A 27,577-nucleotide genomic window follows, 5' to 3' on the forward strand; every position below is an offset into this window, starting at 1 on the left:
CTCTGTCTTTTACAGCCGTTCAGAGTAAAAAGGAAAATGTACAATACGCCTTGCTTTAAATGTTCAATATAAAGAATGTACCATTACTCCCAGTATCTTCATTTTATCATACATTTGTGCATAGTGTCACAAATGAAAAGCTGATTTGGATTTGATTTCTGGAATTCCAAATAATTTCCTGTTATATCCTGTTGCTAAGTCTACTAAAAGCATATTTAATGGACACTAAATTAATAAGAAGCTAGTTAACTAAAAAATGGTGAGTTGTTTGCCAGTTAGTGGGGAGGTGGGACAGATCTCTTCTAAACCTAAGCTCAGAATCCAGCTGCCCTGGCTCACCATCCGATGCAGGCCTCAGCGCACTGTCCTTAAATATGATGATGAAGAGTGACAGTAAATACATTTGAAAATCTCCACCTGAGATGGCATGAAGTTCAGACACAGTGAAACATGACACAACATTGTGTGTGTGTGTGTGTGTGTGTGTTGAGCTGGGGCTAGACTAATAACTGTGCCAAGGAAACAGAAAGAAGAGATGGGGGAAAAAGGAGTAAGGAACAGCTCTAGAATAGCCTTTTAAAATTCTTTTGCTTTTATGAAGTAAAGATATACGCCCAGTTGCAGCTGAAAAATGCACAGTGCAACTCAGAAGGGACTGCAATGATGGCTTTAATCCATCTTTGTGTTTTTCTATGCTAGTGCTGGCAGTACACCAGTTTGATACCCTAGTAACTTATAGCAGCCTTAGATCTTTTCCAAGTTATGGCAGCTGTCAGTGACTTCAAGGAGCTATAAAAGCAGGTAGGGATTAGAGAGGCAGACGTAAACTCTGAATGAATGGTGCTCAATTTAACAAAGTTAGGCCACATTCCTGCAAACTCTCACTCATCTCAGTAGTCCCAATGGAGTACTCACAAGAGTAAGACTCTTTTTTTAGGGGACCGGGTCCTTAGTTATTAGTATTACTGATGTTAAAAAAAGATTTGGATTTTGTTTGTTTTTTTGAGGGAGAATAGTAGTTTCTTTTTCGTCATGCTCCACTTAAGCAGTGTAGTTTTGCACAACCCTTAAGACCATTCAGTGTCCTCAGTCCCTGTATACAACTCCCACTGACTGTAAAGGCCTTGAGCAGTAAATGGCTTCATGTGTGAACCAGTGCTTCTTGTTCTTTGCAAGCACATAATTACAATGGCCGAACAGGGGATCCAGAATGAAGAGCTGAAGCAAAAGACTGAGATCGACAGAGTGATTCAAGTCCTGAACTTTGTCTCATGAGAAGGGAAATGTGAGCCTGAAGACCTGATATTGTCAATGGAAGCTTTGTGCTAATTTTAAAAATCACCTCTATAAAAACAATGTAAAGCAAAATGGAACAATAAATACAACATTAAAGCAACACTAAGTTGAGCTGTGGGAGAAGCGTTTTCTATCCTGCACATTAAAAACAAAACGATCAGATTATGGCTTTTACACTAAGGTTCATAAAAGGCAAAGCCTCCAAAATGCAACCAGTACATTGGGAATGGGTTACCAAGCTTTCTTGGAATTAAACTCACTGTCTGTGGGGGGAATTACTGAAGATGCCAGGACTCCAGATAAACAACTACAGAGGAGTACCGCCCCTTGAGGGGAATTGCTTATACTGGCTCAAGAGGCCCAGAGGACAAATAAAGTTTTTGGTATAAAGGGCCAGATTGAACTGATGGAAAGAGCCCTCAATTTGATCCAAAAATGGAGATGAGATTATACTATGAGGGCAAATCCTTGCTGGTAGGGTTTTTGAAGGACTGGAACCTGCCAAGGTCTCCATAGAATATAGGGGACACCTGGTTCCATTGTGTGTAGACTGTTTGTTGTTTTACAATGTTTTCGCAGTAATGTTTTTGTCCTAAATAAATGTGTTGTGCTCTGTGAAATCTGGGTGATCACTAGTAACCTGTCACTGTCCCTGGGGGACAGCAAACTGCAGGTGCAAGACAAAGTTCAGACCTGCTGGGATAATCATAGTGAAGTGCAGGGGGACTGTAAGCCTGAATTCCTCATTTGCAGCGAAAGTGATGCAGGTGCCTACCCATAGATAGATGATGGCTGGAGTCCTGAGACCTAAAGAGGCCTTAAGGAGACTACAGTGGTGACGGAGGTGGAGTTAACCCCAGAACTGTGACAGACATTAGACCACTTTCTACTAACATACATCTTTTACAACCTGATTAAAACTCAAGTGTCACTTCCAGTTAATGTATTGGAGATAGTATGGATTATAGGGTGAAACTCAGCACAAAACTTGTTCAGGAGTCAGGTAGAGATTCCACTTCAGCTCAACAACAATGCATAGCATTGCACAAGTGGCTAGGTCCATCATGAATTGATAATGAGGAAAGAGGTTGCCATCCTTTAAAGCATCGGTACTGTAAACTACTCGGGATACCAATGGTCTTGGTTTGATATGGCAAATCATATTTTGCTAGAAGACATTTGTGTCTCCCTTTCTTTTCTTCCTTCTTTTCCCATGTGACTATCAGGAACAGAAGGAGGGGAAGACGTCACTATACCACAGTGAACTCTGGGACTCAGATTGCCTTTAACACTTTTAAAGCTGTTAAAATGGGAGCTGTGAAAGTGACTACTTGGGTCCTACTGCTTTGAGACGGGAATTCAGTTTCCAACAATCCACAGAAAACAAGGTATGAATGAAGAGCCCCTTATTCAATATTTGTTCTCCACATAGATACATGGAGTCACTCATTAACATTCTCTTTGTTAAGCAAAATAGATTGAATTTATTAAGTCTATAACTACAAGGCATGTTTTCTAATCTTTTAATAATATTTGTGACTTTTCTTTGAACCCTCTCCAATTTATCAACATCCTTGAACTGTGGGCAACCAGAACTGGACATAGTATTCCAGCAGCGCCAAATACAGAGGTAAAATAACCTCTCTACTCAGACTCAGGATTCCTCTGTTTATGTATCCCATGATCTCATTAACTCTTTTGGCCACGTGTTCTGGTGAACGTTAAGCGGAAGATAGACATTTTAGTTAGACATTTTTACATCAGCAGAACCAGATAATTTGAATCCAAGAGTTTTAAAAGAGCTGCTCACACATTCTAAATGTGATCTAGTAATGATCAGTTGTATTTAAACTAACATTAACTTTTAGTTCTCTGATCAGTTTTTTTTATCTGTTAGGATGATGTCTAATATAAAATTCCCCCATGTTGGCTGCAAGTCTTTTTGACTTAGGAAATTGTCATCTATAACGCTTAGAAAATCCATGGAATGTTTTTAGTGCTGGGAGAATGAGACCTCCAGCATATGACAGTCAAATTAAAATCCCCCATGATCACACAGTTTCCTCCCTCCCCCACATACATTATAGATAGGTGCATAAAGGCTGCTATTTCTGTTCCCTAGTGTGATTTGGTGGAACAGACACCAATTAGTACCACATGTTATGCTTTATCAATTAGGACAATGTTCTGTAAGCATTCAAAATAATCTTCTTCTGAGTTACCTGTTTCTGAGTCACTGTTAATGCCTTTTTTTAAAAAAAATACAGTGTGTCACTCCCACTCCCTTTTTGCTGACCTGATCCTTCCTAAATAGGTTATAACCACTGATTTTAACATTGAGTCACACAACTCATCCCACCAGGCTTCAGTGATAACAACTAGATTAAATGTATGCTCATAAATGAGCAATTCTAGTTCTTCTTGTTTGTTACCCAGGCTCCTAGCATTATGTATAGGAAAGACAAGAATTAGTTTTCTTGATTAATTATGTCCTCAAAATCTCAATTTTGCACTGAGTGTTCATATCTTCCCTCTTGTTACCCTCTGGTTTTGCTATTAGTTTAACCCCCTCCTGACTATTCTAGTCATTCTGTTCCCAAGGAGATTTGTTCCCTTTCTACTGAGGGGGAAGCCATCCAAACTATACTGCCCCTCACCCCATAGAAGGTGGATCAAAGTTCCACAAAACTAAAGCCCTCCACCTTATTCTACTTACCCAGAGAGCAATTCACTTCTAGAATCTTCTGTCTTCATTTGCTTGTGGGACAGGAAGGATCTCAGCAAAGATAGCTTGGACAGTCTTCTTCTTTATCAAGTTTCCAAGTTCCTGCAAGTCATCTACTATCTGTGAGATAACCCATGATGCATTAGTGCCGATATGAACCAACACCAATGAATTCTTGTCTATCGAATTCAGAGGTCTATCCAATCTTCCAGTTACATCTCGTGTGGTGGCTCTGGGATGTCCTCTTGTCCCTTGCAGAATGTTCCTTAGACTCTTCTGAGCACTGAATCTCCAACAAGGATTTTCTGTGTTCCTTGAAGAGTCAGAGAACTTTTTGCAGGTAAGCTTGATTTTCTTACTCTCTTAATGGCTTTTCATGCGTCTCTGGACCCTGTTCAGTTGTTGAGCCCGGACGGTCGGAGGGGTTGAGTCCCCTCCCGAAGAACCTGAGGGTGAGGTGGGGTGAATAATTGGTGCCGGAGAGATGGCGAGAGCCGTGCTGAAAGTATCTCTCCGTAGAGTCCGAGTTCTCTTCCACCCTCCCGTTAGGGCTCGGCATTAAGCTGGCAGGGACCCCTCATTTGAGGAAAGCCTCTGATTGGCAAGTCCAACCGCAACCTCCTCGTGGTGAGAGTCGGTAACTGGCGGAGTCCAGGCTGATCGTGGAGGACGAACCCCCCCTGCTGTGTGTGGGGGGGGAGGGCAGCCCCAACACCTAACTGCTCCCCCAGGCACGGGTTAGTCCCCCCTGGTAACGGGTTAGTTTCCCCCTGGAAAGGGTAGCCTCCCCCTGGTAAGGGTAAGCCTCCCCCTGTGAAGGGTAGTATCTTTTAAATCTATGGAGAAAACAGAAATTTTATTTCATACCGGATTGGCGCTGGACCGGGTTAAAAACGCCCCCGCTACTAGTTTCGACGCCCCGGCTAGTAGTGTTAAATTGATTAGGGGTATTATTCATAGAGCCGGACCGATGCTATCTCCTTATGCTATAGATAGAGTAAAAGATGGAATAGCTGGTTTTATGGATGATTTTAATCTCCGAGTTGGAGAGAAGAGGGTTGTTCGGGAGGAACAAGAGGATTTTAGTGAGAGCCAAGTTTTAGATTTTAATCTTTTACCGATGGCTTTTACGAATGTTTTATATAGTGACCTTAAGATAATCAATTCTAAATCTAGCTTTTATGACAAATATTTAGATTCTTTTGATGATCCATATTTAATAGAATTTAATAATCTTAATAATAATAATACCAATTTTAATAATTTACAACATGATTCTATGGAAAATAGAAGAAATATTTTAGGAGATAATTTTAATACAAATTTTATGAATACAGCTAGTTTTAAAGAGAGTAGTTCATTTAAAGAGGGAATATTTTATTTAGAATATCCCGTAGATTGTTTTAATTGCCCTATATGTTCACAAATTTTAGCTAGTTTCGGTAAATGGGCGAAGCATATAAATAATGTACATAAAAGCACTTCAATAAGAGTTATTTGCAAAAAATGTGGTAAATATTCGCAGTTCCATAACATAGCTTGCCACTACCCCAAGTGCAGGCCCAAGGAGGTGGATAACTCAGAGAAGAAGTATGCCTGCACGGTCTGTGGGTCTGCCTTCTACACTCGCTCGGGGCGGAGTCAACACATCAGACATAGGCATCCTGCGGTGAGGAATGAGGAAAGAAAGGAAGCTAGAGTGGTTGGGAAAACAAGTCGCTCTCGGGTATGGACAGAAGAGGAAATTGAATTATTGATTCAGCTTGAAATAAAATATGCAGGGACTAGAAATATTAATAAGTGTATAGAAAGTGAATTAAAAACAAAAACAAATAAGCAAATATCAGATAAGAGGAGGGACCTGGCCAAGAATAAGGTTAAAAAGGATGAAGATTCTATGGTTTTATGGGAAGAGGGCGGGATGGGAGATATTTTAGAAGATATTCCTCCACGTGAGAAAATTAAACCTTTAAAAGATAAAATTTTAATTGATAGGTTTTTAACAGGAGTTAGGTGTAATGGGGCTCGTATTTTAGAGAAATTGGATTTTATTGAACAGCAATTAAATGCTTCTGCCACTGTAGCAGAAGGTTGGGGATTATTTGAAGAATTATGTAAATTGTTGATGAACTCTCCTCATGAAGATGTAGAGAATTTGGAAAATAATAAAGAAAATAATATACAGAATGATAATGGGAAACAAGGAGGAAAAGTGGGTAAGCCTCCTGATAAATATAATAGAAATAGAAAATATGCTGGGAGAAAAGCTAAATTTAGATTCTATCAAACCCTCTTTGAAAAAGATAAGAAAAGGTTGGCTAGGATCATTATGGGAGAACCTGATAAAGCGACATGTAAGATAGCAGTTAAGGAGATTGAAACCTATTATAAAGAAATTTTGGGTAGAGAAGGACATGGGAATACCAGAGGATGGCCAAAAGTAAAAGAAGTGGTAGATAATGAAATTTTAAATTGGCCTTTATCAATTGATGAAATTAGAGAAGCCTTAAGAGAGATTGATAATAGTAGTGCTCCTGGACCAGATGGAATTAAGGTTAAGGATTTATGGGATATTTATAATTTAGACAGTAGGATTTTAGTAAGGATTTTTAATATTTGGTTTTTAAATAGACAGATTCCAGAGTGTTTTAAAGGCAATCGTACAATCCTAATTCCTAAAGTCAAGGATCCACAAGAGTTGAAGAAAATATCATCTTGGAGGCCATTGACTATTGGTTCGATTTGGATTAGGTTGTATACAAAAATTTTAGCTAAAAGATTATCAAGTGCTGTTAAATTATGCCCCAGACAAAAAGGTTTTATCGCAGCCTCTGGCTGTGAGGAAAATATATCGATTTTAGAAAAGTTAATTAAAGGGGCCAAGAAAAATAAAGACGAAATAGCTGTTGTTTTTATTGATCTTGCTAAGGCATTTGATTCGGTTGGCCATGGTCACATTTTAAAGGGGTTAAAGAGATTTGGGATATCAGAGAGTTTTATTGATATTGTAAAGGATTTGTATACAGATTGCTACACTGAAATTAGTGTTGGTGAGGATAAGACAGAACCTATTTTAATTAAGAGTGGAGTTAAGCAAGGTGACCCGCTCTCCCCTATTTTATTTAATATAGCCATGGACCCTCTTTTATATAAATTGGAAGATGAAGGAGATGGTTTTATAGTGCAGGGTAGAAAGATAACTTCATTGGCCTTTTCCGACGATATCGCTATATTAAGTAGGTCCTATAAGGGGATGGTTAAGAATTTAAAAATTCTTAATCAGTTTTGTAAAAATTCAAGTTTAAAAGTAAATGTTAAAAAGACAAAGGGCTTTCATATTTTCCCAAGCATGGGAACATATGTTATCAACCCAAAAGATAAATGGGGATTAGGCGATGAATTAATTGATTATATTCAACCTGGTGAGTCTGAAAGATATCTAGGTGCAAGAATAGATCCATGGGTGGGAGTGGCTAATAATTCCCCTAAGGAAAAATTAATTGATTGGTGTGAAAGTTTATGTAAGGCTCCGTTAAAACCTGCGCAGAAATTGATAATATTAAAAGTTTACATTTTAACGAGAGTTTTTTATGAATTACTTTTAATCGAGCCGCCACTTTATATGTTAAATGAATTAGATGTTTTAGTTAGGAACACTCTTAAAAAGATTTTACATCTTCCCCAGTGTACAACTGATGGGCTATTCTATGCTAGAACTAGAGATGGGGGTTTAGCAGTTACAAAATTTAGTACCCAAATTCCAAACATGTTAATTCGTAAATGGAGGAGACATATTGTCTCCAAAGATGATTGGATAGATTTCTCGTTTTTATATGCTGGGGAAAATTTAGTGGAGAAAATTTTAATATATAGTGCTAAAACAGCTAATCCTAAAACGTGGAGAGATGAAGAGTTTTTAAAATGGAGTAATTTAAGATGTCAGGGAATTGGTATTAAATATTTTAAAAATGATTGTATTAGTAATTCGTTTTTAAAATATCCTTGCTTGGCCAGGTCCTCCTCTCTGATTGCGGCATTGCAAACGAGAGCAAATGTTTTTCCCACCAGGGAAGCTCTAGCAAGAGGACGGAAGATGGAGGAAGGGTTATGTAGATGGTGTGGTAAGGTCAAAGAGACAATTCCTCATATCTCTGGTCAGTGCATAAAAATGAAAGAAGCAAGAATTAAAAGACATAATAGAATAGTTAAAGCACTAATTGATAAAGTAGGAAATAAAGGATGTAAAATTTGGATTGAACCTTACCTTCATAATAAAGAAGGGAAGTTGAGAAAACCCGACCTCATTATTGAAAAGGAAGGAGTGGTAGCCGTTGTGGATGTCACAGTTAGATGGGAAGACAACGCTGACAGTGTGGAGGCAGCCCACATTGAGAAGGAGGCATACTACTCTGAGTTGGAGGAGGAGGTGCTGCAGCTCACTGGTGGGAAGATCATCCACTTCTTTGGATTTGTGGTTGGGGCGAGAGGTAAATGGAGTGAAAGAAATGATGAAATTTTTAAAATTTTAGGTATTGATAAATTTAAAAGTTTTAAAGAAAGTGTGTGCAGACTTGCTATGTATGCTACGACGGATATGTTGGCTCTTTTTAGCGATAAACAGTGAACCCGAACATTCATTTCGTGTATCCTGTGGATTTTAGATATATTTTAGATATAGATATATTTATTCTCCATATTTTAAATTTATCAATGGGCTTTAGTTTTCATACTATTGACCTGTTGACTATGTTTAACTGTCCTTTCATGTAATTTAATTTTAAAATTAATTGAATAATAAATATTACTTATAGGTTAGATTTTGATTTTAGATTATCTTAGCTACTGAATACTAGATTGGACGGCGGACTGGCCGCATAGTAACCAGGAAAGGGCAGGTATTTACGCCTGTACAAGAATTTTGGGCAAAGCTTCCATCCACATGTGTCCCCCAGACATGTCTCCATTCCTTCAGACCAACTGGATCTCAATAGGTAACTTCTACAGTTTCCATGTTGAGGGCCTGGTATGTATGAAACTTCTATCTGTATGGAATTCCTCCTCTCTCTCTCTTCTCTCTGGTGGCCATAGTCTGCCCAGCCTCATTTGTCTCTAGCTCTGTAGAATGCTGTTGTGACTTTTTGCCTCTGGTGGTTATGAACTGCCAGGCCTCCTCCCTGACCTCCTCTCTCTTCAATTCATTTGTGGCCAGCTCCATTTTTCCTTGAACATGGGTACTGGTGCTTCCTGAATCTAGTTGGCTAGGAACTCTTCAGCTCCTCTGGACCTTAGTAGCATCTAAACTTGGCCCTCCACGCCAATAATCTTCTCCTCCAGCACAGCGACCAACTTGCACTTCATGTCCAGGAAATCCCTTCTATCTCCAGGCAGGAAAGAAAACAAAGCACATCTGATGCAGGTCACCACCACTATTCCATCACTGACCATCTTGACATCACATGTATTGCTGAACCTGCAAGGTCAGCCTCTCAAGCTCCCTTTTTCAAGTCCCATTGAAATTCCCATTAGCTGCCTCTGTTTGCAGCTCTCAAGTTCCCTTAGCAAGTGACTTTTTATACCAAATCTTCCCTGCTTAATTCAACTCCACCCCCAGGGAATGATTAACCACTCAGAGCTGGTCTACACTGCCGCTGGCGGTCGATGGGAGATACGCAAGCTACATTATGTAGCTTTCATATCTTCCATTAACTTACTTACATTGCTGTACTGTGGCATCTTCACTGTGCTGCGTCAACGGGAGATACCCACTGGTGGACACAGCCTTACTCCTTTCCGGGAGATGGATCAATAGCGTCGACCGGAGAGCACTTCTGGGATTCATTGAGTGGGTTTTCACAACCAACTCAATCAATCCCGCTGCATCAATTCCTGCTGCTGCAACAGTGAAGACATACCCTCAGATACCTCAAGCAGCTGGACTGTTCAAAACTCCAAAGGCTTACTCAGGGACCCAAGCCCAGTTATGCAGCCTGTACACAGAGAACAAACAAACAACCCGCAAATGGACCAAATACACCACTCAAATTATTTGGTTTCCATGGAGTATGCTATTTTTATGTAACATTTTCAAAGAGAAGCCTTTACATTGGATTCTTTTGCCTTTAAATACACACACATGCACACACACACACACGCAGGTTGATTGTGCAATTTATTTATTTTAAACTGGCAGCCTGTGAGAAACCTCAAATCAGGGCTTTCCTGTTGCAACATATGTTTTATTCCAGAAGGCACCACTACTAGAAGTCAGTAATAACCATATTATCAGACTGGAAATCTGTAGCACTGATGGACCAACGATGAATTCAGACTTCAGGCTCTATTCATACAAGCAAACAACAGTTGGGTGCTTAAAGAAAATACTTAAACCTTTTAAGTCTGCACACTTTGGCTAGAATGAACAAAAGAGGAGCTTTTTTGTGATATTTTACCACATCTGATTCCAGGACTGAGCAGAACCTACAAGTTAAGAAGTTGCAAAAATGAAAAGTAAAAGACATTACAGCACCTTCAAAAAAAAATTCAGTTTAGACTGGCTCTACAAGAATAAAAAAAATTGAGGCATTAGTGGGCACTGGACAGAGTTCTAAACACTGGGCATTTAAGAAGACTAGATCTAAATCCAAACTTGTGGCTTTGACCTTATTGATGGGTTCAGAGGAAATTTCTTAATTTTTCTGAACTCATTTGGTTATCCTTAATAGGTAGTAGGATCTGATTAAAAGTCAAAATATACATTAAAAAGAGAGAAAAGGGACGGAAAGGAAATAGCAAACACTTTTGTTCCAGAACATGATTCAAAACCAAAACAAACCCACCTCCAGGCAACGAACAACAATGCTTGATGGTTTGGGAGATAGCACTTTACCTGTGTGCCTCTAAACTCCATTTTTCCAGATCTCTCCTTTACTGACAATGGTGATGTACTTTGTTGTCTAAAGGCAGATGTTTTATTCTCTTCAAGGAAAAACTCCCATTGCAATGGTGCAGAAGGGTTACCCAAACATGTTTCCTTCATTATATGAACATACACTCAATAGGATAAATTCACGGTAGATTAAAGTCTTATTTATTCAGCAATAAATATTACCACGTAATGCAATAACACATTCGTAAGACCCAAAACCATACATAAGACACAGCTCTGGGTGATGAATGCATCCCTTGTTCCAAATCTATATCCCGTTTTTCAGTAAGTGTAATAGCTCTGACTCCATAGATCTAAATGTTCTGAGCTGATTAGATTAGTTAAATGCCAGCTCTCACTTAGGGACTAAAGGCTGCAGTAGTTGCTATTAAGCTATTGATTGGAAAGTTGGACTAAAATATCAAGGTTCACAAACACTGTAGTATGTTTTTCCCCCTCTCTTTCTTAGCTTAGCAATGTTAAAGGAACTGGATTTTTCCAGAGATGAAATTCTGCCTCTGGATGCTAGTAAGAAAGCTCCCCCATTAACAAGTTTTTAAACACACAAAGAAAACAATTTAGCAAATAAGTTTGATGAGGGGGTCTCATCTAATTAAATTTAACCATTTTTGGGTATCTTGCTAAGTGCTAGAATTTGCACAGAATGAAATGAATCTGTCCCTTCAGACTTGCAGATGCAGCTAACTCAACTGGTGCATGTGCCGGGGGCCAAAACTTGACTCAAGAATGAGAGCCAGGAATCTTGTGCTTAGAATTTTGGAAAAGGAATGCCAAAGAGAATGCCCCACTTTTCTGAAAAAAACAATCTTATGACAAGGCAGTGATGGCATTAATTTATTTATTAATTTAAAAAACAAGCAACTTTTTCTTGAATTTTAGTGCTTGGAAACTTGCGAGATTCAAAACTCTATAATAGTCGATTTTAGAAAATTTTCCAATTTTGCTTTGGCAGTTCGAAACACAGCACTGTGGTTTATTATTCTATTCAGGCTTTTGTATCACTCACCACATTGGTATTCAAGTTTTAAATTTAAATTTAAATATTTAAATATTTCCGTATTTAAATATTAATCTCCTTCTTTAATTTCCTATCACGAGGGTCTTCAATCCTCCCCACCTCCCAAGAGAGAAAAAAATGCATATGTAAGGATTTTTGGTGGCATTGTTTTTGTTTTGTTTTAGTAAGTTAATGTGCCAAGTCTTATTCTTAGGGAAAGTAAAGTTGAAGTGTGCCTTGCATTTGGACTCAAACTCAGCAAGGTTGTTGGTATAAAGAAAATGTGAAGCTCACTTTGTTGATTTAGATTTTTCTGCAATAAAGAAAAAAGTATAATTAATTAAAGAAAGGTAAAGAAACTTAGGGAAGACATTTAAGATAAGGGATTTTTTTTCTCCCCTAAGAAAACTTGAAAGGTGCTTATGTACTATGCTAACCATAGTACAGAAAGATGAAGCTAGATTCAACAGACTAGACAATATTGCAATAATGTTATTTATTTACCTCAGGGACCTGACATGTTTTAAGGAAGACATTTCTCTACAGAATGGCCAGCAGCAGCCTCAAGTTTCTCTACACTGTCCTGCCAATATTTCTTGCTTCTGACCTGGTGAGACTTCTAGGAGTGAAAAGTTTATGCAGTACTGCTGCAAATGCCATCAATGGTTAGACCTGAAGAAGAGCTCTTGTAAGCTCAAAAGCTTGTCTCTCTCAACAACAGAAGCCAGTCCAATAAAAGATATTGGTCCAATAAAGGACCTCACCCACCTTGTGTCTCTATCCTGGGACCAACATGACTACAACACTACATACAACAAGAGTCAGTCAATCAACTGCTAATTAGTGCCAGATCAATAGTGGTTTTGTAAGATGTACACTTGTTTCATTCATTTCATGTGGGCTGGAGAACAGCCATCAGATGGTAATACCTTCTGGCCATTCTGACTGGGCAGGACTGGCAACGTCAAAATGAAAGGCTCCGTATCACACAGTTAAAGAGTTTTTGTTTTGTTTTAATTTGATTGTACACTATCAAGTTTATCATTAAATAAATAGTTATAACATTAAGATCATTTTTGCTATGGAATTAAAATACAGTGGAATCCTGCTAATCTATATCTTTGCACCAGAAATGGTAATCTGACCCACTTCTTAGCAAAGATTTATTATCAAAGCATTGTGATATGGACTCCTAATACTAAGAACACCTTATTTTTTACTAAGTGCTACAGTATGTTATTAAGAATCACATAAAACTGAAGTGCTGTTTTTAAAATAAAGCACATTTTTAGGCTTGCCCTTTTATTGTTGTTTCTTAAAGTACACTTTAATTTCCAAATGCCAGTAATTCAAAGGATTTACCAGACACATTCAAAGAATGAAATCTCTATTTACGTTATACTGAAGTACCTTTCTCATATGTACACATACAGTACAGGGATGATAGCAGGCAATAAACTGTATTGCTCAAGCAATTACCACAAAATTATTCAATACCTACTAACATGTCTCAATCGCTAGCAGACTAAGGATTAATCAGAAGATCAATGTGTTAAGTTTCATGTTGCTCAAGATTGTGCTGTATTAACAAGTTAAGAGCTGGTTTCTTGCCAGAAGCCATTGGTGGGTAAATAAATATACCCTAGAAAAACACTGCCTGGAAGCTGTTTCTGTAAATCAATCTGTATTATAAAAGTTATTTTTAAAAATGTTTATTACAATTGTTCTCAGTGGCCCCATTTTTGTTCATATGGTCACCCTTTTGGCAAGTGGGTAGATGTTGAGGTTTTGTAAACCAGTGACACAGGAACTCTGGTGTATTGTTGGTGTAATTTGTTTTATCTACGTACTAGTTGACCTGGAACAGAGGTGGTCATAAATGGTACAAAGGCAAATCCCTCCTTTCAGGCCTCACAGCCAAAACAGTTCTCAGGGAGAGAGAGACTGCTTCAAGAATTTATTTCAGCATCAGAAATAAAAGCAGAAGAGTAATTCCCTTGCTACCTACCACATCACCCCTGAGCAATCACACATCCACCACAACCACAATATTTAAATATTTTAAAATTGCTCACAAACTATGAAAAAAGAACCGGTAAGACTGTGCACAACACAACAATATGGTAAACCTTGCCATAACAATATTTATACTATGTATACATCTTTATATATAAATATGTGGTTTATATTTATGAAACAATTTAAGTTTATACAGCACTTAATACAGAGTATGGGCTGCATTGTGGTAACATATGAAAATGCACTCCGAAGTCCCTTAAGAGCTAACAGTAACGTTTTAAAAGTTTAAGCAAGCCATATAAATGCCAATCTCAGTCAGAAATCAATTTGCAAAATCATTTGAATTGAGGAATTCTGCAACTGAACCTTATAAATTTTTCAACTTAAAAAAAAAAAAGAAAGATTAAGTGTTATGTGGGCAGAGTAAGGAAGGCTTTAAATTTTTACTAGCCTATAACAAAATTTGGGCTTCATGTACTATAGTGAGGGAAGGTCATAGAAAAGTCGCCACATGGTGCTTAGGTAGTACAGTGACATTATTTATTATTAAGGTTGTAAGAAAAGTCATGATTCTCTGGTTCAAAATTTGTGGCCTTATATTTGTAAAAGTTTCAGTTTAGATACCTTGTAGGTACTCCCTCCCTTCCCTCCCCCTCAGCCCCCCCAAAAAAGCACAATCCCTGCATGTGCACCCCCACAAGCTCCAGCAACTTCTTCCAAGCAGCACAGATCAGACACTGTGTCTCCCACAAGCATGATGGATGGGCGTCTGGGCCAAATTTAAGTGGTGTTGCAAACCCGTGTGCAAAGTCCCAACTTCACTCAGTCATGTGGTTGCATTGCCATTCTTTCAAATTTGGCCTGGACAGCTGGCCACCCCTCCAAGATGACATTGAATGGCATTGTTACCTGGCACATGGGAACAAAGTACCACTAAAATTTGCAGCAGCTATAAAAAGTTGTGGTGTGTTTTAAAAGTTGCAATTTCTACAACAAAACTGTGGCCCATGATTTTCTTATTGCCTTAAGCATTATTCCAATATGGGCAGGCATATTTCATAAACACATATGTAGACAATCTCCTAACTGGCTTTCCTTATAAATAAATGTTCCATGTGTGTACATTCCTTTAGTCTAGATATCTTTGTGAACTGTAACTATCTGGATATTGCATCTTTAATTTTTGGAACTTATTCAGTTAAAGTTATTCAGTATATTTGAAGGTGCACATTTTTAAACCAAGACTCTATACTCTTCTGCATGCAACACCTCCCCTTTTTGGTGTAAAATTAATTGTAAGTCAATTTTACATGTCCAAATGAAGATTTCTTGCCAGCTCTGGATTAGTTCACAATTGACCATTTATTCCTAATAATATTTTCCTCCATTTTATTTAATGTAGTTAGTCCTAACAGTACTTCTATGAGTTGAACTATGTTATCTCCCCTTCCTCCCTCTGAAAAATAAAATATAAGATGGGCAAACTGAATCAGATAGGTTAAGTGACAAGACCATAAAAAGTGTCAGAGTCAGGACTGGAATACAGGAATTCCTAGCTCTCATTCCTCTGTTCAATCCACATTGATCTCTCATTGACCTTACTCCCTAAATGAACCAAATGAAAGCTAACCACACATGGGGGAAAGAAAAAAAAAGTCATTCCTCATTTGTTTACAATTCCTTATTAAAGTATTCACAGACCTAAACAATAAATCCCAGGCTTCTCCGAAAACCATTTCAATAGATAACTGAACTATCATTTCACAAATCTTGCCAAAATCGCTTTTCATTAAAATCTGATCAATATCTGCTTTGAGAGCATTTTGGAAATCATCATCAAGTTGCAAAGCTAAAAGAATAGAAAGGTAGACATGAACAATAATAATAGATAAAAGTGGAAAAAATAAGAAATATCAGAACAAGAGGAAAGCTGAAGTAGCAAAAGAGATGGAAATAGTGAATGATAATCCCTATACAGTTAGATTTATGTTTTAAGTTTAAATGATCTGATTAGTCTGAGCATTTGGTGCAGAAAGGTTTCAATAACATTACTAATCTGAAGGACAATACTTATTAATAATATACTATCCCATGTATAGAAATATAAAACAAATTATAGTACAGCTTCACCTTTAGACTCCAGACAGAATCAGGCCCTACTGTGCTAGGTACAAAGTAAATATATGTTATCCTCTCCCTGAGGAGATTTAAGAAGCATTTCTAACCACCTAAGATGGATCATGGAAACAGTACCTGGCTATTAAGTATTTCAGTTTTTTAGTACACAATGAGAAGGTAACGTATTTATAATATTAGCTTGTCTGTAAAGATAATCCTTTCTACAGAGAGTTGCTTTTGATAACTAGGCACTATTTTGTGGAAATCTCTACTGGATTCTGGAGAACATTAGCATTCTGGTGTGCAACCCAAAACAATGCAGAAAAAGTTAAGAATTGATAGTTCTACATAGCGGAACTGTCCCGTGAAACAACTTAGAGCCAATCAAGAACAGTTTATTTTCCAGATGACCTTTTCTCAAAACCCTCGTGTTATTATTTGTTTCTATTGTGGTAGCATCTAAGGACCTCACACAAGCATCAGGCACCCATTGAATCAGGCAAAGTGCAAACAATTAATGCAAAGACAATTCCTTCCCCAGAGACCTCACAACACAGGATTTAGAAAATATGCAAATAGAGCTTTGAGAATAAATGCTTTTTCAGTTCACTTGCCAAACCACAATACAAAATATAATTATATAATCATCTGCATCTGACGAAGTGGGTTTATGCCCAAATAAATTTGTTAGTCTTTAAGGTGACACAGGATTCTTATTATAATTATTATATAAAATTATAAAATACGTAGATTTTATATTATGTTGGGAAACATTTTATTTGGGTTATTTTTAATCTTTTAAGTATTTTTAAATAAAACTTAAGTAAAACAAAAAGTCTTTTTGAACTGAAAAGTCAAACATTTTGTTTTGAAAATGTTGAAATGAAACATTTTGCAATTTTGCCTTTTTTTAAAAAAGACCCCAAAAAACTTAAAACAATTTGGAGAATGCAACATGAATTCACAAAATGTTTTGGTCAACCCAAATCTGTATTTTCAGCAGAAAAAGGGGGTTTTGGGTTTGAAAAATGTCACTCACTTCTATATGCAAATATGTGGATAAACAGATAAATGTGAGGACAAGGTAACAGCAGAGATGTATTTATCTTACAGAATGGCAGCAAGGTTTAATGGATAGCACATTGGATTGCCAGTCAGGAAGGCTGTGTTCTGCTCCAGAGTCAGTCACTTGACTAGCTGTGTGGCTTTTGGGCAATTCATTTCAATCTCTGCATGACTCTCTCTCACCCTTTTCCCTCTCTTGCTGGTTTTACCTGTAATCACTTTAGGATAGCACCTGACACAGTGAACCCCAGTTCCCACACGTAGCATGAATAAAGAATGGTAATCTTTGTAGGAGTCAGTTCTGTGAAATTGTAATCTTTTATGTATATACACCCCCCCTCACACACACACACACACACACACAATTTGTGTATTCACTATAATGCTGAGGGTATGACCCTGGTGCAATAGAAGTACTTGTTATGAAAGGTAAACTGCTCTTGAATTTGCCAGTGCTGTGACTATGGCAACACTTTTAAATTCTTACAAGGATTATTTCCATGAAACACCTTGATGAAGCGTCAGTAAACGGTTAGTACCACATTGCAGAAAGTGTGCGCCGACGTGTAGGTCATATTCTAGAGTGAAGGGCTTTATCTATCTATGGTATTCATATGGCTCCCATTACTATATATCAGAATGTTTCACTATCTTAATATATTCATCCTCACCTCACCCTGTGAGGCCCCTTTCATTTAAAAAATTTAAAAATTAAAGGGAATGCAGTGGCTCTAATTTACCTAGATTTCAATAAGGCATTTGCTACAGTTCCACACGGGGAATTATTAGTTACATTGAAAAAGATGGGGATTAATATGAAAACTGAAAGGTGGATAAGGAACTGGTTAAAGGGGAAACTACAATGGGTCATACTGAAAGGTGACCTGTCAGGCTGGAGAGACGTTACTAGTGGAGTTCCTCAGGGCTCGGTCTTGGGATCGCTCTTATTTAACCTTTTTATTACTGACTTTGGCACAAAAAGTGGGAGTGTGCTAATAAAATGTGCGGATAACACAAAGTTAGGAGATATTGCTAATACCGAGAAGGATCGGGATATCATACAGGAAGATCAGGATGACCTTGTAAACTGGAGTTATAGAAATAGGATGAAATTTAATAATGGTAAGTGCAAGGTCATGCATTTAGGGACTAATAATATTTGCTATAAACTGGGGACACATCAGTTGGAGGTGACAGAGGAGAAGGACCTGGTCCTATTTGGTTGATCACAGAATGACTATGAGCCGACAATGTGATGTGGCTGTGAAAAAACTAATGCAGTCCTATGATGCATGAGGAGAGGTATTTCCAGTAGAGATAGGGAGGTGTTAGTACCATTATACAAGGTGCTGGTGAGACTCATCTGGAATACTGTAAACTGTTCTGGTCTCCCATGTTTAAGAAAGATGAATTAAAACTGGAATAGGTGCAGAGAAAGGGCTAGTAGGATGATCTGAGGAATGGAAAACCTGTCTTATGGGAGGAGACTCAAAGAGCTTGGCTTGTTTAGCCCAACCAAAAGAAGGCTGAGGGGAGATAGGATTGTGCTTTATAAATACATCAGAAGAATAAATACCAGAGAGGGAGAGGAATTATTTAAGTTCAGTGCTAATGAGGACACAAGAACAAATGGATATAAACTGGCCATCAGGAAGTTTATAGACTTAGACCAAGGTTTCTAATCATCAGAGAAGTAAAGTTCTGGAACAGTCTTCAAGGAGAACGGGGGGGGTGGTGGGTGGAGGAACACCTAGCTGAGCTTAATAGGTTTATGGACAGGATGGTATGATGGTATGATTTGGCAATTAACTGATCTTTGACTACTAGTGGTTAATACGCCCAGTGGCCTGTGATGGGATGTTGATGGGGGTGGGTTCTGAGTTACTACAGAGAATACTTCCTGAGTGTCTGGCTGATGAATCTTGCCCACATGCTCAGGGTTTAGCTGATCACCATATTTGGGGTCGGGAAGAAATTTTCCCCCAGGGCAGATTGGTAGAGGTCCTGGAAGTTTTTCGTCTTCCTCTACAGCATGGGGCATGGGTCACTAGCTGTTGGATTCTCTGTACCTTGAAGTCTTTAAACCATTATTTGAGGACTTCAGTAACTCAGTCATAGGTTAGGGAGCTATTAGAGTGGGTGAAGTTCTGTGGCCTGTGTTGTGCAGGAGGTCAGATTAGATGATCATAATGGTCCCTTCTGACCTTAAAGTCTATGAGATGCTAAGTGATTTGCCCAAGGTCACACAGGAAATCTGTGATGGGGCAAGAAATTAAACCAGAATCTCCTAAATTCTAGGCTAGTGACTTAATCGCTGGACCATTTTCGTAGGTGTAAGCATCCTATAGACCCCTCCATCCTGCCCCCCAAGACCTCTAGGGTCTGCATGGCATAATCTGTTACCTTTGCTCACAAACCATTCCTCCCCTCCCCTGCTTCAAGGAGTGATTCCTTTTTTTTCACTTTCTCAGAGAACAAGTTGCTTTTTAACTCTTTCTAGTCCTGCGATCTGTTAGTTCCCAGCACTGGTAAAATAGCTGTGTCACTTCAGGCTGAAACCTGGAAGCAGGCCACTGTTCTGTAACTAACCCCCAACTTCCCCAAGTGTTTGTTAGGAAGTTGTCTAGTATAGTTATTGTGTGTCTTTCTTGCTTGTTTTTTTGTTGGTTTTTTTTAGTTTTTTCCAATAGCCCTTTATTAAGACGGATCAATACATTCATACAGGAAAATCTAGTCAGCCAGTATAAGTAACTTCATTTTGCTGACCAGGTTACATACAGTGGTCATACAATTATTGCATATCAGTATTCTTAGATTATTACATAGCAGCATTACATCCAAAACAATCCTCTTCTACAGATGATAACTGAGGCACAGAGAGACTACATGACTCACGCAGGGACACACAAAGTCAGTGACAGAACAGGGACTTGAATCTGAATCCTAGTGCATCTCAGGCTAGTGCTATATCCAGTGGAATTTCTCTCTCATGCCATTAGCGGAGTTCAGCAATTATTCTGAGAAGCTTAACTTACTCTTTGTAGGCTAATTATTTATAGGGATAACTTTTATTTGTTAGTGTTACATGTACATAACTGGTACTACAGAAGAATTTGGGGATTTTTCCCTCCTCTCTCAAAATTTAGCCTGATAGCTGTCCAAGAGAAAAAAAATACACATATATGAGAGTAGCTATCATTTTCTTTATCTACAGTTTGTTGGCGGACTTGTTCGGTGGCTGTTGAGTGTCCTTTATCACCAATAATTGTCTTCCACTTCACCTTTCAAAGAGAATGGTAAAACAAAGCCTTTTGGATACTGATCTGTTAGGAAATTCAAGGACTTGCCTTTATAAATATATAAATACGGAGTTAAAGGTTTCCTTTGACAGGAGTAATTCCACTGGCCGTATTATTAAATATGTTTTCAGAGTAAACATCCATTGGCAGGCAGTGCAAGTGCTGAACAACTAGTTTTACTAAGCTTGCCATAATGGGAGTTTCATTTCTTAGTGAATTAAAAAGTCATCTTTATCACCTAGAGATGTTTTATCCAAGCCGTAATTCTTCCAGTTTTGTTGAATTGTATTGACTTGGTCGTGACAACATTTATTTATTTTTGTAATTGATAAAAGCCCCATGCTATCCACATGTCCACACTTGTTTAGATTGACAAAAACTCCTTAAATTGAACCTCTGTTACTCTTGATGTTTTCTAAAACCCCATGTTCAGATGCAGCAGTCTAGACCCCAATGGATAGAAGATAAAAATAAATTGTATGTATAACTCTTTTGTTTTAAACATAGCCCTTTTCCACCAAGTAGTGAGGATTTGAAAGCTCTTGAATCCAATGATAACCACTCTGTTCATGGATTCTGGAATTAGGAGAGGGCTTAATGCCTTTACCAGTATTAGGCTTCTTTTTATTCCTCAAAGTTGTTTCTGAGTTGCTCCAGAGGGAAGGAAAATACTCTTTGTATGGGATGCCTGTCCAGTATCTTAGGATACAACATAATACATAATGCAGAACAATACTTGGCATTTACATAATGTCTTTTATCTGAGGTCTTAAAGCACTCTATTATTATTATTTAGTAATGCATGAAGCTTCAAAAACCACTTTGAAGGAGGTGTTCATATATCACTTTATATTTTGGCAAATTGAGGCACACAAAGGTTAAGTAAATCTCCAAAGATTACGCACTAAATCAGTAGCGGACTAGAATCCATGGATACTGGCTTGCAATCATGTGTTCTAATCATTACACAAGACTGCAGAGCCTACTGAAATGAGACACAATGCCCAAGAATATATATATATATTTTAAGGATTTGACTTCTCAGGAACTACTGTGTGATAAATTTTGGCAACTGTTGACTTGTTACAGGTAAACATTGTAGTAACACATCAATACATGAAGTTAAAGAAACTGCTTTGTATTCTAATTGATGGACGGCATTCGAGAGAAGATTACATATTTTCTTTAGAACTCAAGAGGATAGCCTCAAGTATTTCTTACCATAATGAGGTAGCAGAGACAATTTTTTTTATTGTAATATTTGCATTTGTGCTGAACTGCCTCTCCCATTAATGAGGAAGGGGATCAGGTTACATTATTCACTTGTTAAGTAGATGTTTTATTAACCACACAAGGGTGGAGGGAGGAATCTCAATTAGTGCATCTGATTGATATATTTTCTAAGGTAATGTGATTCTCCTGCAGAGAAATTCACTTGCCTATCAAAGAAGCCAACATGAGATTTGATTGACTGGAATGCCCATGTTTTCTTTAGCACTAAGCAGACTCAGGGAACATCTGTCTGTCAGCCTCTCCCATATTTTATAAGTAAACTATGTATCTAGTAACAAGACTAAAACTGGTAATTTCACAGACATCTCCATAAAAGATTGAATGCACATTTTAATATTCAACAATTTTGTAAAAAAAAGAATCCTTTAAAAATTAGTCTTTTTGAAATATCATGTGGGATACTCTGTAGTTTGGGTTCTTTGTTTTCATATTTGATTAAAGGAAACCTCCATTTTATAATTCACCTGAATCGGCTATAGAACTTTCAGTTTTGCTGTGCCACACAAAGAAGCCTGCAGCAAAATTTAGGTTCAACTGGCTGCAGAGTACAGGGGCCTTTGAGGATAGGGAAAATATTTTAATGCTCATCAATACCATTGTAAGGAGGCTATTTGCAAAGTTTGAATGTGGGGAGAGAGGTGGTGCTTTCTTAAGCTCTGCTCATTTGAAGTGTGAAACAGATTGTGCAGATGCTCAAAATATGTGGTCTCCATTATGCTCCTCAGTCTTGAATCTCCCCTCATAAAGGTTCAGATACATACACCCTTGGGTGAGCCAGGGTACAGCATAGGTACAATAGATGTCTGTCTAAAACCCATCACCCACAATCATGATGACAGCAGAATCCATGCTTTCTTTTTAAGAAAAAATTATGTTTCTTGTTCTCATGGTCGCCAACAAGGGCTTGAGGACGTGAATTAAGTAAATGATGCAGTACCGTCTGCCTGCGTCTCCAGCAAGTGGGCAACAACAGACAATAGACTGAAGAAGGAAATTGCCTGGGCCCACACCCACCACCAGGGCAGGCCTGACCTGCATTGCTCTGGTGAAGTACTGATCAGTTGGAGATGTTCCACTGGGCTCTGAGGGATTGACTTTACATTGGTGGGACTCAGCTGCATCCTAGGTCTCTTCTCCTCCCTTATGTTTTTTTGGCTCTGCAGATCAGATGTGGGGGAGGGAGAGGGAAAATATTATCCAAAACACCATCCACGCATAGAACCAAAACAAGAGACTATTCACAATAGCCTGCAGGATTATGATCCTCCCTCTCCTTTCTTATATGCTTCAGCAAAAGGGAAATCGTTAAAATGTTGATCTTTAAATTATCATTATCGGACAATTGAGTTAACACTCCTACTGTGATGAAAAGTGCTGTTCCAGTATTACCGACCCCAAAGATACAAAACTCATGAGTCAGATCCCTCAAAATCATGAGATTTTTTTTAAAATAAAGATTACATTGTGATTTTGTCAGTTTTGATTTCTGAACTCCTCTGGACCCTGAGCAGTCCTGCCTAGAACAGCAGTCAGGCCTACTGGTCAAAAGTAGGAGCTGGGATGTGGATCTAGTTCAAGGGTTAGGGCTGGAATTAGGAGCCTCTCTAGTAGTCAGATCTGGGACCAAGAACTAATAGCCAAGCGAAGGATCAGAGCTGGGATCAGAACCAGTAGTTGCATCAAGGGTCAGAGATGAAGCCTAGAACCAGGGTCAGCGTAGGGAAGCTGGAACCATGAGCAAGCTGAGTTAGTAAGGACTGAGAAGGAACAAGGCTGGGAAACAAGGCAGGAAGAGAACTAGGAGCAGGACAGTAGCAAGGTGAGAAGCAACAGACACAGGGAGGACCCTAGCTGTGGGCATGAATACATTGAGCAGCCAGCCCTTCCTGACCAATCAGGTGGTGCAGTCAACAAGGTAGCCTGCTTCAGGTCAGCTGCACTTCAGGCAGGAATCATGGTCTCAGTATACACTTAGTTCAAGTTTTCAGTCATGAGAGATAGAGACTCACTTTTTAAATGAAAGCTGACATTCTGGAAAACATACAGATGGCCTCAAAAAAGTCCAAGCCACACCTAGCCCAACGCAAATTCTGCCTATTGCCAAATGCTGTTGTTATAAATAGCGAACACTGTAAACACAGGCATTCTGAACTTGAGCAGAAAATACCTAAACATTACCTATAATAATAATGCCATTCAACAGATTCTAGTACAGCTTCTGAAGTATGCATCTTTACTTTAATATTACCATTCCATTTTTAGAATAGGTGTGATTTTCCTAACAACCCTCATTATTAAAGTGTTATTTGACTCCCATTAATAGTAAGGGCCAAATTCTCCAGGTGTGTATCCTTGCATAGTCTTAATGACCATAGTAAAACTATTTTCCTAAGTACTCTCATGAACATATTGTATCACACAAATAGATAAATAGTAGAAATAGTAGATTTCTTTAAAAATTAAAGGGTACTTTTGATTAAAGATGACTGGAGGAGAATGAAAATAGGTTTCCAGTGGTCCAAAATTCAAATATAGAACTATTCTAATTCATCCACTAAAAGTAAAAATCCTACAATCATATTTTTATGAATAGTTTCAAATGATTTAACCAGATAAACTGATTTGAGATGTACAAAAATTATACAGGCAAAGAAATTTACACACTTTTGGAATATCAAAGTGATTGGTTAACTCTGGCAATCCTGTTCAATTTTTTTCTAGATCTTTCATACAGTAATAGAGTAATATGAAGCTATTGAATAGTAAAGTAGTGTCTCTCTACTTTCGATAACATAGGTATTCTTAAATTTTGAAATCAGAGAAAATGAATACATAATTCTTCAAATGAATACATAATGTGCACTCTCCTTAAACTGCTGTATAAAATATGTATTGTTAGCAATATATTTGTTACTTATTCATCATCCAAATCTGTACTAACAGATGATACCTGAGCTTATTTTAATATGTCTCTAAATGACCTTACCACAAAGAGAGTTCACCTTTGAAATATATATAAGATATTTATGAAGTTAAAATATTTTAGGGCTCCATTCATTACATATTCTTTTACTCTCCAGCTAGAGAGCTGTAGTAGCCCTGGATTATTTCCTAATGAATAGAGAGCTCTTTACAAGAAATATAATAGCAGTCCCAAAGAACATAAATGAAAAGGACTCCCCGACCTTAGAATAACATATCCTTAAACCAGGGCCTTTGTCAGGTAATTTACCACAGTACCTGTTGTATTAATATTTCCATAGAGTTCAAGGTTATGCTTTACATGATATCCTTTCTAAATCACACACACTCTCATAAGACATGAGTGGAGTTGTAGTCGTTATTGCTAAACAATAACTAATGTAACTGATAAAAATAGTTGATTTGTGGGTGGGCTTAATTCTCAAATGGATCTTGTTAATGGGAATGTATTCTGATTCATGAGTGCAGTTTAATGCAAAGCAATTTTACACTATGATATATCACTGTCAAAACATAAAATAGAAAAGAAGCCACATTGTGCGTTAAATGAATCAAAATTATCTTGAAAGCTTCTTGAGTTGAAATTCGAAATACAAATTGACAGAAATAAAAACATGATATAAAACAAAAAAAATGGGGTACCTGACTATTTGGCAAGAAAGTACTGACACTGTATATATTTAATAGGAAATTAAAGTCTGTAGATAAAATCTAAAAGTAATCTAAATATTTTATAAACTCTCGAGGGATGAAAAATAAAATGTTTTGTTATGTTTTATAGAAGTGATTATATTTTCTGTGAACAGAAGCTGCAATACGCTACAGTATCTAGAAACTCTTTTCAAGCAAGGGGTATAAGGATACGGGTTAATTTAACACAAGGATATAAGGCAATTCAGAAAAGGTACAACTAGGTTAATTTACTGGATATTTACGTGTTTATAATACTGAAGGATGGGTTGGAAAAGGTCCACGTTCAGATGTGATGATCACTGTTTTGGAGGACACCAGGGATTACAGGGGAGTAGCAGAGATTAAAACATGAGCTTCTACATTTTAAGATCAGGAATCAAGCTCTATTGCTGGAAGGACAACAGACTCACATCCTCTGTGGATGAAGACACAAAGGAAGGCACGTGGTGTACACTGATCAATGGTTTATACAAACAAATGTGAAGATTGGCATGCAGGAGGCTGGAGAGCCGAACCTCATTTGCGTATTTTGGTATCTGCAATATCACCTGCTGCAAAGATACTCTTGATTTCCTCATCATTCACAGAAACAACCCTATGAAAAAATCAGTGCTTGTAGTATTCAGAAGTGAAAGTTAGCTGATGCCATTTTCTAATGACAATATGTCTGTGTGACAGGGTGTGACTAGCTTAAGGCTGACTCACCACTCTGCACACTTGGCAAGCATCACCACGTGGGTCAATTAAGCAGCTAATTGGTTGAGGATTGGTTGATTAATCAATTAACAAGGTTTTCAGCTCATCATCAGAGGACAGTTAAAAGAAAGATCAGAAGAGGAAGGAGAGAGAGAGGGGACAGCCAGAAGAAAGGACCAGAGAAGCCCAGGATTTCAGAGAGGCGAGATCTCTTGCCTCTCCCCCTCCACCCGCCATGTGCCTTGGCAGAAGATAAAAGCCTTATGTTGTGCTATACAAGTCCTTGTCCCTCCACACGGCAAATAAAGCATGGTGTTGAACTTGCCATCGGGGTGTGTGAGGATTGTTTTAGGCAGGAATCCAGGGTGAGGGAACCCTGCCTTGCGACAGTCTGCTACAATAGTATTATGAATTTTCACTCCCATTTGCCTTACTTATTTTAAGAACTTCTCTGCTGACTTCTGCAGCAGATGTTTTAGTAATATATTAAATTAAAATTAAATATATTAATAATTAAAGTAATATATCAGAGTATTGGGCTTTACTCCTGTAAGCAGGGGCTGAATGAGCTCTCCTCTGACATCTAGTGATAAGCTAGGGAAGAGGACTCCAGGAGCTGATCTTGTTTGCATGGACACACTCACTCTGCCTACGAGGTGAGCAGCAAGCAGGATGGAGCTGCTTTGACCAAATGATCACTTTTGTCTGATGTTGGATTGCCAGTCACTTTGTTATTGGGTGCAGGGGTAAAAAAGGGATGTTATCCTTGTAGTATGAATCAAGGTCAGCAGAACTGTGCTTGGCATGCCTGAAAAAATGAAAGATGATGGGGACAAGTGGTTTGTACCTTGTGGTGGGAGGGACCTAGACTCCATTTGACCCTCCCCCTCTCCAGTGTGTAATGACAGAGCTGATTAAGACCCAACAGAGTCTTTTGTTGCAGATCAATAGATCTGAAATCACTGAAAACCACATTTAAGCATTAGATCTGCTAGGGACAGCATCTCTGATGAGAGAGACTGCCCAGCCTGCATGAGCAGTGAGGCTCCCCCACCAACAGCTGAAATCACTGAAGGCTGTGTTAAGTGCTGGGACTTCAAGACATGGTGAACAGACAAGTGGTGGAGCAGCTGGAGCAGGGGCCGGTGGAGTGGCCAATGGCCAGAGAAAGCATCCAGCAGTGGAGTGAGTTGGAGGTGAACTTACAGGAAGGCATCCTTGAGCTGTGGGTCTTCACTGACCAAGGACAACAACTATGAGTGGGGTATGGTGAAGGGAGAATGCTTGACTTTGCAACCCTTAATAATGTTCTTTTAACATGGTGTGCTATATACAAATATATTTCATGATTGGAGGACCTGTTTATTGAGACCCATCTCTATTTAGTTCACAGTACATATTACACGGATCTACCGTATTTCCCCATGTATAAGACGCACCTTTTTTCA

This window comes from Emydura macquarii, unplaced genomic scaffold (genome assembly GCF_026122565.2).
Source record: "Emydura macquarii macquarii isolate MOO-44397 ecotype Brisbane River unplaced genomic scaffold, CSIRO-AGI_Emac_v2 contig_431, whole genome shotgun sequence".
Lineage (NCBI taxonomy): Eukaryota > Metazoa > Chordata > Testudines > Chelidae > Emydura > Emydura macquarii.